The following is a 14,918-nucleotide window of genomic DNA, read 5'->3' on the forward strand; positions in this document are numbered from 1 at the left end:
ATCAAACAAAGTAAGTAATATTCACAACTTTTCAGAGGGAGAGATTTAATTTTATGTGAAAATTTTCAAGGAAAACATTGTTACTTATGGTTTATAATTTTTATATTTTCCTCTTACATTTGACTTAGTAAATTGCTCCATTTGTTTGTTAATTGTTTATTAAAATTAATGATAAACTATTTTGGTAGGTCCTGCGTGTCTCACTTCATGTTCACATCCTCCAATATTTATTATTGGTATGTTATATTTGCATTGCATCTATTACAGTCGACCAGCTAAAATCACATTGCTGATCAAGGTCTGTAGTTTACATGAGGGCTTATTTCTTGTGTTAAAATTTCATATGTTTTCATGGAACATAATGATGTATAGCCACAATTTCCATTACCCTGAGCAGCCTGTGGTCTTCTTCACCAGTTTCTCTTACCAGGCCCTGCCAGCTACACCTCTTTCCACTCTCTTCATAAGCTATGTTTTAAACCAAACCATCTTTTCTGTAATGGAACACACCTAGAATGAAGCAGGATGCAGGGCTTTCAAAGTGATTGCTTTCGTTTCAGAATGCATTTAACATTTATTAATTCTTCTCATAGCTTGATACCTAATTTTTAACATTGAGTAATAATATTCCATTGTATAGACTTTTTGTGTGGGTTATCTTCCTATTGAGGGGTCTCTATTAAAATAAGAAAGTATACGTGAAATGATTATAAATACTTACGTGTAGATATCTGTATGGATATTGGCTTTCAAATTATTTAGTAAATACTATGTCCCATGATTTTCAGAGCTCAATTGGAGTGTAATTCCTTCTATAAAACACTACCCAAATGTCTTCCAAAGTAGCATGGCATTTTCAGAAATGATGAATGAGACTTTATGTTGTCTTATGTCATCACCAGCGAAGTGTAGTGTTAGAGTTTTGATGTGTATGCAGTCTGCTAGACAGGTGATGGATTCTCTTTTGTTACTGAAGTTTTGATCTCCTTGTAAAAGTGACACTTGCCACCATCCAGTATAATTGTATATTGTCTCAGCTCCATTGTTGACTGGCTGTCTATTCATAAATGCTTTTGTTTTTTTCTGAGATTCTTTCTTTCCCTTCCATGGCTGAGCTTTTGGAGTTTTATCTATGGCTTAAGATACTAGTCTACTATCTATTTTATACCCTTATTTTCTTCAAGTCTGTGGCTTGTAGTTTTATTCTTTGGACATGACGTTCATAAGAAAATTTTATTATAATGAAGAGCAACATGCCATTTTATTCTTCTGTGGATTATGCCTCTGATGTTGTACTTTAAAAACCACAACCAAAGTCAAAGTAAAGTAGATTTTCTCTTATGTAGTTTTTCAGGAAATTCTTTACCCTTCATTTTACATTAAGTATATGCATCATTCCTCAAATTAATCTTAGTAAAGTGCCAAAGACTTGTCTGTAGAAATTGGGAGGATGTGTGTGAGTGTCCAGTGTTTTCAGAGACATTTATTGAAAAGAGCATTGTTTCCCATATAGCTGCATCTTCTCCACAGCTGAAGGTGTGTTGCCTGTGTGAGTATGTGTGAATTTACATTCTGGTCCTTTTCTCTGTTCTCTGTTCTCTGTGGGCCACACTATATTTTCTTAATGACTTTAACTTTACAATAAGCCTTGATGTTGGGTAGTGGCAATATTTCAACTGTGTTATTATCTTCCACTATTGTATTGCTGTTCTAGAACACACTGCTTATGGAGTAGAACTGCAAAGGAAACTATGTGATAGATATATTCCAGGTAATCTATTGTACACTTGTTTACCCACTAGACCGGTTGTTCTTAGCCTTCCTAATCCTATGACTCTTTAATATAGTTCATCATGTTGTAGTGACCCCCTAACCACAAAATTATTTTTGTTGCTACTTCATAACTGCAGTTTTGCTACTGGTATAAATCATAATGTAAATATCTATGTTTCTCAATGGTCTTTGGTGACCCCTGTGAAAGGGTAGTTCAACCTTCAAAGGGGTCGTGACCCACAGATTGAGAACTGCTACACTAGGCTGTGAGAAACTCAGAGCAGTTACTGACATATTTGTTTTGTATTATTCAAGAATGAGACAAATTGTCATACAGTGTGACATAAAGAAAGGCATTAATAAATCTCTTGTTTCATTGATTAACTGAATTGTCAACCATGCAATAATTAAGTATATATTTAGGTCCCACTCTGTGTTCAAATTAGGCTCATTATCAGTAACACAAAAATTAATGAGTTTGGACTTTTCCCTTATTAATATATCCAGACATTGCTTGAGACACAGAAACTCAGCATCATTGTGTGTGTGTGTGTGTGTGTGTGTGTGTGTGTGTGTGTGTGTGTGTGTGTGTGAGTATGTGTGTAATTTACCATACCAGTCAAGGTAAGCCTGGCCCAAACACAGAGTCTTGGGTTTGAGTACTAATTCTCTACAGGAAAAATCAAGTTCCCTAATATATATTCAAGGTATTCAAATATCCCAAGTGACCTAGAATGCCTGTGGGTTGTGAAGACAAAATATGTGAGGGTACAGCTAGCTGGTAAAGAATATGCAATTTCTCTTAACCACTCAACTTAATTCTTTCCTCCCCTTTCCTTCTTTCACTTCTCTCAATGCCCCAGGAGACACTGAAGTAGATTCTTAGAATGTGAGTAAACCAGTGGCAGCAGTATGCTTTCAGGCACAGTGTTAGGCCAGGTGTGTGTTTTTCCATGCAAGTACAATACAGAACCTTACTGCTGCAATACGGAAGAAATGAGGCAGGGCTTTTTGTTTGTTCCTTTGTGTGCTTAAAAAAATGTGTATGAATGCTTGCCTGCTTGTCTGTATGCACACCATGGGCAGGTAGTACCTGCAGATACAGGAGGGGGTACTGGATCCCCTGGAAACAGGGTTAGCATTCTGGATGTTGAGAATTAAATAGTCTTAATTGCTGCCATGTCACCTGCCTCAGACAACAGTTACTTATGAGTTCAGAGGCTCTCAGGAGGAATTAATGCCCATGTAATGTCCTTTCCTGAAAATGTGTTTACAAAGTTCTTAGTACATTTTGGGCAATATGCTGAGCGTATCCAGAGACCTCAGCTCCTTCAAGGGCTGTGCAGCCTATGCAGAAAGAAAATCTTTCTAGAGCCTCTAACATAGTGTGATTGTTGGAGGAAATTTACTGAGACACAATCAAGTAACTGATTCTGTAAGTGTTTAAGGAGTTGTCAAATGCCATTTTAGACGATCAACATAGACAATTGAACCAAACCCCTCATCCCAAGACTGTGCTTTCAAGTCATTTCTATCTGTCCTAAGGGAAAATAGTTTCAATGGTCCTGAGAGAGAGAAGCTCCAAGTTGCTTAATGAGAAACAGGTGAAATGTTAACACCTCCTGTTGGAGGACAGAGCAGTGAGGTGAGATGACAAAGCTTTGAAGAAGGAAGCATAGATTATATGCTTTTTCACATTAAAGGAAATTCAGAAGAGGGAGACAGATGATTCACTTTCTCCGGTGACAAAGGGATGAGTGGGCAATGCAGCATCCTGAAGGCCTTTGCTGTGTTTGGGTATGTTGATGTACAGCTGGCGTTTCCAAGGTATGGCATGGAAAGGTAGATAGGAGCCTATGGGCTTGCAATGCAGAGCTGAAGAACTGTCACTGTGTCTGAAGAGCAGAAGGGACTCGGAGAATTAAAGAGACAAGGATAGCATCATCATGATGGATGCTATTTCCAGAGTAATGAGTCTGATAGTATCATGGATGCTGGAGGAAGAATTCGGAAGCAAAGGCCTTTTTCTTTCGTCTCAGGCAAAATGTGTCTGTGAGCCTTCTGCAGCCTATGGACAAAATATGAAGCTGGTCCCCATAGAATACTCCTCACAGCTTGTCGCCTTGCCATTAGAAGGGCACTAAGGTATTAGTGCAGAGTGATCTGTGAAGGGAGGGTCTGTGCCTGCACACATACCTCCTGAGGATGCGCTTATTCATCTAGAGGAAATGGTAACAGAGTATTTCGGGACTTGCACTTCATGGTTCCCATCCATATATCTGTGCAGTCAGGATCCACGAAGAAGGCCACTCCGAACAACAACAGTGTGTTAACATCTCTGTCTCTCTGCTTACACTTGGCCTCCAGGAAAATGAGGTGTATGTTGGCTTCCCACATCTAGGTCCTTATATCTTTGTTATCTTTGTGGTTGTTCCTATACAGCTGTCCAATCTCTGTGTGCTGAAGAAAGGAGAGAGCCTCAGGGAGATTATGAAGGGACGGTGGACCCTCGCTAAAGGTGGCCTTGCTCTTGGGAGGAAAGGGAAACTGGACTCTGGTAGAGTGAAGGCCACCATGCCAAGGTAGCATCAGACCATCACCCACCAGTGCCAACCAGTAAAGTGCACACCAGTCTGCACACCCAGGGCCAGGGGCACTGGGAAATAGAAAGAAGTGTTAAAAAAAAAAAAAAAAAAAAAACCAAGGAAAAGACAAAACACACAGTCAGATAATTGTGGGTGGTTCCCAGACCATCAGGGAAGGGTGAGTCAAGTGTAATAATTTTGAAGAACAGAGGGAAAGAGTCATCTAGAGCTGGCACTGAGCACACCTGTCTCTGTATTTCATTTTAGGCTTTACCTTCTTCAAATCCTATTTTCCCTCTTGCTGGGAGATTGTGTAGATGTGGACAGACCAATCTCATGAATTTTCAGTGCAACAGTAACATTTGTACTGAAATTTCAAAGAGACGTGGGTGAGCAGGGGCTGGGGGATACCTAGGAAATGATCTGGCCTTTGAGAGCTGTACGGCTTCCTCTGATCTCCTTGCCCCCATGTACTTCCTTATGGACACTTGTCCCCTCATTGGCATGATTTACCTTCCCTAGCAGACTCCTGTTTATCTACTGAAACTCAAAACTGAAGCCTTTGGCTTTCTTCTTGGCCTCTGCTTTCTCTGTCTTTTATTTATAGTGATGGTAAAGATTTTGTACTTTTAGGTCTCCATTGTCTACAACTAGGCCTGAACTTCAGAGATGCCAGTTTCTTCCTTGTTTTCCTCCTGGCAAATAATGTAGCCCATGGTGCATTCAAAACAGACAATATATCAAGGAGCAGACAACACATACAATAAAATAAACAAAGGAGCACACAAGCTGCTCACTCCCTTTCTTTGCTCTCCCTGGCTCCGTGGGTGTAACCAGTGCTTTCCAAAACACAGCCGAGGCCTGCTGCAGACCTGCCCTGTCCTTCTGACATCTTGGTGCGAATTTGTCTTTGCCATGTAGGTCAGCCTCTTGTTGAGTTGCAGAGTGATGGAGCCCAAGTGCTGGGAGACAGCTCCACCCCTGAGTCACAGGGCCTCCGGGTTCTGCGCTTCCACTCTGTGTGAAAGGTCTTTCTGCAGCATTCTTGCAAGGTGAGTTTTCTAATTAGCTTTCCCTTATAAGGTGCCAGAGGGGACGATTGGTCAGAGTTAAGGGCCATAGATGGGGTAACAGTGGCCAGGAGATTTTTGCCTTGGGCTGCTGGGTGGGAAGAAGGCTTCCAGCTGACATCTGGTGAGAATTTAATGACTCAGAACTCTATTCTCCACCCCTGGTCTCTCACCCACCAGTCCTCTTCACTCAGCCAGGCCAGGACTTTGAGAGCATGAAATAATTTACATCATGATTATAAGGACACTGTAGCTATCCTCGGGGTTAGATCACACTTTCTTCAAATGTATAAAAGAAGATGAGATGGTTCTTGACTATTCTTTAGCCCTCATATTTCTGAAAGGAAAGTGTCTTCCAGTAAAAGGCTTAGGCAAAACCAAAGAGTTTATAGAGTGGCCCAAAGATTGAATGGTGACTAAATCGCAATGACACGCAAACATGATCGTCTTCAGCTAACTAAAATTTCATATGTGACTGCATAGAGACTGATGTATTTCTAATGCATGTATCTTTAATATAAAGTAAAAAATATTTCAGTTTTAAAACATAAAATTGCAAAGGAAAACTGAGTAATAAGTTCATTCATAATTTTAACATGTGAAGATAACCCCTGTTTATTATCAGGACTTTTTCTTTTCTTTTTTTTTTTTTTTTTTCTTTACCATATCACTCAGATCCTCCAAGGGGGCTATGATTTTCATTTTATACAGGAAGAATGGATGTGCTAAAATGGCTAGAGGAGTCACTCAGGAATGGAGGGATTGAGCAGTTCTTATGTCGCAGTCATCCCAGATTGCCTAGTGCGTGTCAAGTCATTCGTTTCCAATTTCCTTTAGGGAAAATTTCCTTTACAGAAAAGTTGAACTTTACACGCTAAGTGTTGTTATAAAGAAAAGTTTGCGTTTAGCGGATGGGCAGAAACACTTAAGTTAACTCCAAGTATGTGGCTGGGATTCCGATAATCAAAGGATTGTGTTCTAAGTCGTTTCTTTACCTGATTTACTACTGAGGTCTAAGAAGAGAAGAAAATAAGATAGCTCTGAAGACAGCTTTGAGGGGTCTGCAGTCACTTCAATCCAGGACCACAAGGAAGAGGCCATTGCAGCATCCACTGTGCCTGTGCTAGTAGCCAGCTGTGGTGTAAAGATAATTTCAACACTCAAATTATGTCACATCTTATGATTAAATATAGATTACCCATGTTACCAGACACCAGGACAGGAAAAATCTTCCTAGAATAGATGAATAGTGAAGAAGAGTTTTTAAAATGCCCTGGTTTCCAGGAACTGACCTCATCATTAGCAACTACATCCACCTTCAGACTGGGGAAGCTAGTGTGTAGGGAAGGAAAGGATTCCTAGGCTTTGTATTTGTACTGCTGAGATGTAGTTTTGATACTGTTGATAGCCTTCTATCTAGGGGAGAACATCACTTCAGTTGCACCATAGGAACCACTATCTGAACCTGTGGGGACATAGGTGGCTTCTGCCTTCTTCTGGTTTGCAACTCTGCTTGGGAAAGAAGAGAAGGGTCTTTGGAACACATGTACCATCCAGAAGGAAGGATTTGGCACTGGTAGGAACATTCCCTGTATTGGATTGAACTGTGTTGTACTGTGGACTGGCAGAGGAATAAAAAAAGGTGGAGAATGGCCCATGCATGTGACTGGCAAAAATGCTCGTGCAGTATTATTTCAAGCCTACTGAGTAACAGTGACATCGCAGATGGAAAGGATTACATGCCTGCTGTCGGTGTATTCTCTGTGCTTCTTGGTCTCCATTATTTTTCTAAAACCCTGTAAAAGAGGTTTCATTTGTCCCGTTATATACAAGTAAGGTGGTGCTCACGCAGAAGGCAAACAAGCCTTCTAAAATCACTCAGTTGGTCATTAGGCCTGCAAGACGACAAGCCTGTGACATTTCTTCCTCTGTTCGCCCTTTTGCTTTGTGGTGGAGTCTTGGCAGTGCTACATTTCAGAGACTGCAGGATGCAAAGACCGCATCATGGAATCTAGGCTATGAGCTGAGAGGCCATCACAAGCCGACTCAATGTTCTGGATGATGTTTTGCAGCCGAATCTGGTGACCTAAACAGAAGGTTTGCTCTCACGAATTATTCTTCTTATGGTACCATCTAAGACAGTGGTTCTCAGCCTTCCTAATGCTGTGACCCTTCAGTATAGCTCCTACCATTGTGGTTACCATCACCCCACCCCCCACCCCCGCCAACCATAAATTTATTTTTGTTGCTATGCTATAACTGTGATTTTGTTACTGTTATGAACCATAATGTAAATATCTCGGTTTGGGTGGTCTTAGGTAAACCTTGTGAAAAGGTCAGTCAACCTCCAAAGGGTTCAAGCCTCAGTGGTTGAGAACCACTGGTTAGGAGCTGATGGAAGAAGAGGCTGTCCCAAGACCTGGGGTAGAATCCGAGGACTGTACCGGTTTTCTGAATCTGTCAGGACAGATTACAACTCACTTATCTTTCCTCTGCCTTGAACAAGTCTTTTTATTCAGAAAAAGAGATTAACATTAGACAGAAATGGCACCCATATCCTGACATCTGATTAAAAGCAGAATAAAGATAAAATGATTTCTCTATTCTTCATGGCTCAGGAAGCCAACACCCCGCCCCCCCATCCCCAGCCCTGGGGAAATGGCCCTCTCCCAGCGGCTGCCTGCTCTTCACTTTGAAGTTGCTTCTAAACCTGTTTGCTTTCGGAGCTCCAAAACTGTTTGTGCTCCCTGCCACAGGCTGGCCCAGCAAGGTTGCTCATGCTGAGACCATGGCTGGCTTCCCGGGTGAACAACCACGACAGTTAATTACATCAACCCAATTAGCAGAAGCACCCACCTTGTGCAAGCAAGGCTCACCTGCAGACTCACCCGTCTGGTAAAGGGCCCCCAGGGTTTAGTGGAGAAGCTGCTGAACTGAGAGACTAAATGTTTACCAGTGACCTCTTTTCAGTACCCTCTTGTCTTACTGATAAGTGAAGGAACTGGAAAAAGACCAGTCTCTTACACCATAGTCGGCCGAGCAGCCTGCAGATAGTAATGGCTTTCAGATTGTTCCACTGGGGAGGAACGGTCTTCCCTCAGCACCTACGAGTGATCAGAGGTGGAACAGGATCAGATATTGCCTTTGGTAATGAGGTTGTTTGCTTGCCTCTAACAGAGCCCTGAAGAGACAGAGCCCTCTCTGAAAGGCAGGCTGGGGAACTTGACAGCTGTTTTCCTTGGCTCCACACTCACACTTTCCACCTTCACAGGGAATCCAAAGTGTTTGGTTCAAAGAAGAAATCTAATAATCTATTAGCAGCAAGTTGCTTAAACTCTCTGAGCCTTCATATGCTGTTTGCTAAAACTGTGAGGACACATCACTGTAGGGATAGGGAACCATCCAGTGATTGGCATCAAGTAGGAAGAGATGATCTCCAAAGGGCAGCACTGTGGTTGTGATTGCCTTGCTGGCTAAAGGACTCAATGTATTTGTCAAAGGCTATATTCTGAGATGTATGAATTTTGCAGGATGCAAAACTCAAAATAAAAAGTTGATGGAAGACTAAATTAAGCTTGCTTGTTTAAGGGTTAAGATGTTTTCAGTCTAGATTAGATTGGTGTTTTAAGTTGATAGAGATGAGATATGATAGATATTGATTTTCATTCAGAATTTTGGACTCACCAAGACAGGAAAAATATTTTCTTCAAGGTTGCCAAATACAAAGAGCCAAACCACTATGATTATAATTCCTGATTGGTTCATGGTCCTTCTTGCTGTATGTAGTTTATTTTATTCATGTATAATAATATAAATGTATATGTAAAAAAGAAACAAAGCTTAAAATTGATAAACATTCTTTTTAGTAAAAAGAAAATTTTTTTTTTAAAGTTGCTGAAAATCACTTTCAGAGTTTGGTCAAGAGAATAAGGATGGGAATAGATGTGAAAATATCAAGCAGAATGAATGAGCCATATGAATCCGTGATCTGTGTCAGTGGCTTTCTGTTCTCCTCAAGCCTGTTTTCCTCATCTATCAAATGGAATTCAAATATTGTTTCCTCTAAGCATAAAAACTCATCTTTCTACTCAAGTGATGGTGATAGTGACATTATTTGTGTAAATGCTTTCTCCACATACATTCTTTGACATATTTTGGATGTCCTTGTTGAATTGGACCCTGTTACCACCAGCCCTGCTGGAAAAGCATAGCGGAGGAGGAGCCAGTGTCTCCCACCATAGTGCCTCAGCCAGACTAAGGAGGGAGGTAGAGTGAACAGTAAGTATGTCAGTATCCTGAATGCTACTGTGCAACGTTAGTGGCAGCAGAAGGCATCCCAGCACAGGGTACAGAGAAGATGTCTTGGTAAAGAGATTATCTAAAATGCAATCTGGATGAAGGACAGTTACAGAGAGACTCCCAGAGAAGCCAGGGAAGCAGAATCGCTGCAGGCTGATAGATTTTAGAGCAAAGGAGACTGAGGGAATTGTTTAGGAATATATCATCTATCCATTTGCTGGGGGCTGAGAGAGCCATCTTTATGGTTAGACAAAGTGGTTTGCCAAATATCTTCTATTTGTAGGTAATAGGGGCCTAGGCCCTTAGCCCTTGCTTGGGAATCAGAATTTAAGCAAAAGCATCGCCACTGAAGAGCATGACCTGTTAGTTCCTTCATTTGTTTTGCATAAGCAATCACTCACCTGCAAACCTGGGGGTTTCACTATCAGATGACAGGTGATAGGAGTCATGGAAGGGATTCAAATCTTCTACGGTGGCTCAATGATGTCAACCCAATTACCCGAGACCGCTTATCTTCATGGCAACGGCCCTCAGGTGTTGGTGCCTGTGTGGACATGGGTGGAATTCTTTGCTGGGACACTTGGCTGACAGAAAGTTTGCTCATCCTGGCCTCTTTTTCCCCTTCTGAAAAGAAAGCAGCATCAACCCTTGGCCAAAGCCCAGAGAGCTTGCCTGAGTTCTGGGAATGACAGATACACTGCAACTTTAACATGCTCCTGAAGAAAACCTTCTAGGCTGCACAGCCCTGTACCAGGGTTTACCCACAGCTTATGCAATTCCAGACTATCCCATAAACAGCTGCTTCCCGCACTTCTACTCCTGTGCTGTCCCATTCTTTGCTCCGTTGGCCACCTTGGTTTCTTTTCTAGAACTTATGGGGCCTCTTCACAACCCACATTGGATGGATGATGCCAAGCATGGAGGGTCTGAGGACTCTGTGCTATGCTTCTATTTGCTTTGAGAAGGTAGGTGTATTGGTTGTTAGACACCACAGCTAGCATTCCTTTGGAAGACACAGGGCATCAAACATGCAGACTTAGTGGGCTTGTTCATTCATTGTCTACGTTTAATCATCTATGATACTATAAATGCTGAGTCTGGATACAGGAAGACACTCTCTGTATCCTACATCCATGGCACATCAAGCCACACTCTACAGGAATGTACAGAAAGGTCTCTGACAACAGTAGGGATTTAGCAAATGGAGTCCCAAGTGTCTGGCATAAAGCTAGAGCTTGGTACCTACTTCCCTAAGGTGGAAACCAAGTCCCCAGTGCAGCTCTGTAAATAATGAAGAGTAAATGAGGAGTAAAGACACACACACACACACACACACACACACACACACACACACGCATACACAGGGGCAACTTCCCAGAGGACATTTCAACAGCAACAATGACACTTGCAACAGTTGCCCTCTGCTGTGTTACCAAACAAGGTGACAACAGCCAAGTTCTCCTGAAGCACACAGCAAAGGAGATGCATCTGATAACAGCCACATAGCAGGTCGGTTACTGAAGACTCAGGTGTTGACCTTACTGGGTTCCTTTGTCTCTACGGGGAATTAGGGGAAGTGGAATAACCGGTCTGTGTCTTTGAGCTCGGGGTGTGGCAGCCTTAGCACTTAAAGCATCTTCTTGAAATGTACTGATTCATCTCTTTATACCCTTCCTCCATGTCTGAGATGGTGGGAGACAAATTTCTCGCCCCTGGAGAAAGCGTGACAGTGGACAGAAACTCATAGACATGATTGGGCAGGGGGACTTCCTTTTGCTGGAGAGATGCTATCTTCTTCCAATGGGACAGGCTAGAATACTTCCTCTGTCTTCTCTAACGCTGCCTGTCTTTATGACTAACTTGGGGATCCACCTACTCTGAGGACCACTGGGTTGGTACAAAAGGAGATTTCCAGGCAGTTTCCTGGTCAGAAAGGGTATCAATGCAGGTCTTGGATATTAGACATGAGTGCATCCCTCTCTACATTTTCCAGGCTCTTGGGGCAACTTAGCCCTGGGCTGTGACTCGATTCCTGCCCTGTTATGAAACGCCTGTGCCAGCTTGGCACAGTCACCTGCCTGATTTGCATTTCTCCACATGTGGCATTCTCATGGCTCCGCTTGGTTGTAGCTTTCGCAATGCCTCTCACTTGCCTGCACTAAGGCCTCTGGCTTTTGTACTCCATTTAAGTTTAGCCAGAAAATCATATTCTGGTCTCTTACTGGCCATCGCCTCACAGACGCTGAGAAGGAATCTACTTATATCGTACTCTTACTGAGTCTGAGGTCTGTGTTTTATAGTTGAAAAAAGGAAGGACTCAGAAGCAGACTGTGGTTTTTCTAATGCTTCCCCAGTCCTGAGTGGCTGAGTTAAAATGTGTCACTCTCAGTCTGTTGCCCTTCACATGGCGTTCTCATTTCTTCTTTTAATCCCAGGAGGCATGAGTTCAAGTATTCATTCATTCTGATTTCCCTCTATGGGAAATAGAGCAGGGAATAGCAGCTATCTCAAAGGAATGCAGTCAGGAAATGTAGTAGAGCAGGTGAATTGCAAGTGGAAAGCTTAATAGTAAAGCATGCCAGTGCGGAGCAGGGAAAGACAATGATACTGATGACTGCAGAAGATCAAACATAAAGCGATACTGTGGCCAGTTGCCCCGAGATGGTAGACTGTGATCCCCCCACTTGCCACAGAGGGTGACACATGGGCACCTATGAGCATACTCCAGGTGTAAGTAACAGGAAACGCAAAGGCCTAAGGCATGAGTATGCCAGCCAATACCAAGGGCAGGAAGGAGACCAGCACCACAGACTATAGGGCAGAGGGTAGTGGAAACAAAACAGAGACGTCACTGGCTCCAATGTCATGGGAAATTATAATAGCATGGCTGGCAAGTGGGAAATACAGTGGATGGTTTTGTAGGGTGACATGGTTTGACTTGTGTCTTTTAAATATTATCCATTTCTGTGCTGAGAACATACTAAATAGTGACAAGAAAAGAGACAAAAAGAAATGTTAATAGGTTATTTTCAGAAAAGATATGCTGGGTGCTTGGAACAAGGTGCTGAGAGTGGTGGTGACACAAATGTAGTGTCTGTGGATAGCAGAGGTGTATGCAAATGTGGAGACCGTGGGTATAAGGAAGGCCATGGACAGAAGGCTAGGGCAGCTTGTTCAGGGGAGAATCTGAACACAGCATAGGAAGATAGGCTTCCTGCAGAAAACAAAATGTTCCAGAGTAAAGCAGATACATCATGTACTGTGGCCAGCTACCCATGCTCCCCCAGGACTGTGTTGCTTTCAACACACCCTGCTGTGGAAGTAGGGGTGGTAGAAGAAGGATGAAATGTTCCAAGGTCTATGGGTGGCCCAAGACAATGGTTCTTTATTCAATATGGCTGTGTGAAGCCAAAAGGTTGGCCACTCAGTGATAGAATAGAACAGAATATAAAGATCCCATAGATGACAATGAAGGTGCTAGGGAACAAGAGCAAAGCCGTGTAGGTAGACAGCAGGAAGGTTTGGAGAAGTAGGCAAAGGCTTTGACAGGCTGAGTTCCTTACACCAGAAAAAAAAATTTATGTGTTTTGACATCTTTGGAAGGATTTTAAGGAAGAAGTGACAACACAAACAACTCAGAGAGGCCACTTGGACTTTCATTTTATTTGCACAAACGTGTTTATTAAAGACCATATATAAAAGTATCAGCTGAGGTAAAAAGCGAAAAGGATAAAATCAAGAATCAGAGTAGAAACTGTATTTGCGACACTTTCCTGTCACGTGTTCTGTTGTTCCACGGATGTTTGCATGTCTAGCAAGATCACATCTCTCTAGAGCAGTGGTCCTCAAACTTCCTCATGCTGTGACCCATTAACACGGATCCTCATGTTGTGGTGACCCACATAAACTTATTTTTTGCTGCTACTTCGTAACTATAATGTTGCTATTGTTAGGAATCAGAATCGAAATATGTGAGATCCAGGCTATCTAATATGCGAAACCCTGTGAAAAAAGATCTCTCATCCCCCAAGAAGGGTCATGGCCCAGAGGTTGAGAACCACTGTTCTAAAGCCTGTGCCACCTTCCATAGTTGCTCTATTTGCAAGGACGACATGAATGTTCTCCTTTGTTCTGCATCTCAGACTGATGATCTTTGTCTTTTTCTCCCTGGTGATTCTGCCAACCATCAGGCCATTTCTTTTTCTTTTAAAACGTCTCCATTTAGTCCTTGAGTCCCAATTCTCTGCAGCCTGGCCCAGATTATTCAATGCTCACAAAGATGTGTGTTGGGGTCTGTAGGCATGGACTCGGCTGGGTGTGGGCCATGGGTTGAGAGAAGAGCAGGCACATGGAGAATTTAAAACCAACTCTTAATAGAAGTGTGTCTGTTCTGTTATTTCCACATGCTATCAATCACAGATGACCATAATGGTACATCCCCTTCCCACTGGGACAGACAATTCAGACTCCCCATTCCCAGGCTGACTCACTATGGGGGACTCCCCATTGGTTTCCATAATACCTGTCTTTCCCCTTCAATACCACAAATGCCGATTTTGCTAGTTATGCCAACTGAAGCATAAAAACACTCATTTCTGACTTCCCCAGATCTCAGTCCTCCTGTAGTTAAGGCCCCAGTGTCCCATTCTAACTTGGCCAATGCCACAGTGCACAAACAACAGCCTAATAGGTGAAACATGCTCTATTCACTCAATATCCCAAACTCTAATTTCTAAGATCGTGTGTGCCACACAACATTCAGGGTTCCCTTCTCCTTTAGCAAGAAGGGAAACTAGTTTTGATTCCAACCCTACTGGTGATGGCTTGGATGACTTTAAGAAGTCACTTTCCCTCTAAGAGGCTCAACTTCTCCTTAGTCAGATTAATATAATACCTACAAAGCTGAAGTCACTGGTTTGCACGGAGAGATGAATGACATCATGGCTGTGAAAGCCACCACCCTTATAAGCCACAACAGTGGCTATGAATGGTTGGGGTAATATTCTTGACAGTGCAAGACTCCTTGATTTTGCTTGCACTGTTTATTTTACCTTCAGTGCCTTTTATCTGAGCTACTCTCCATCGTATGACGAACAGCTGTGGGTTAACTGCCTTGCAAGTTTTTCCTATCCTTTACAGCCGTATCCTGAACCCTGGTCTCAAATGCCTCCCAATGATACATCCTTTGTAT

This window comes from Acomys russatus, chromosome 8 (assembly GCF_903995435.1).
Source record: "Acomys russatus chromosome 8, mAcoRus1.1, whole genome shotgun sequence".
NCBI classification, from domain to species: domain Eukaryota; kingdom Metazoa; phylum Chordata; class Mammalia; order Rodentia; family Muridae; genus Acomys; species Acomys russatus.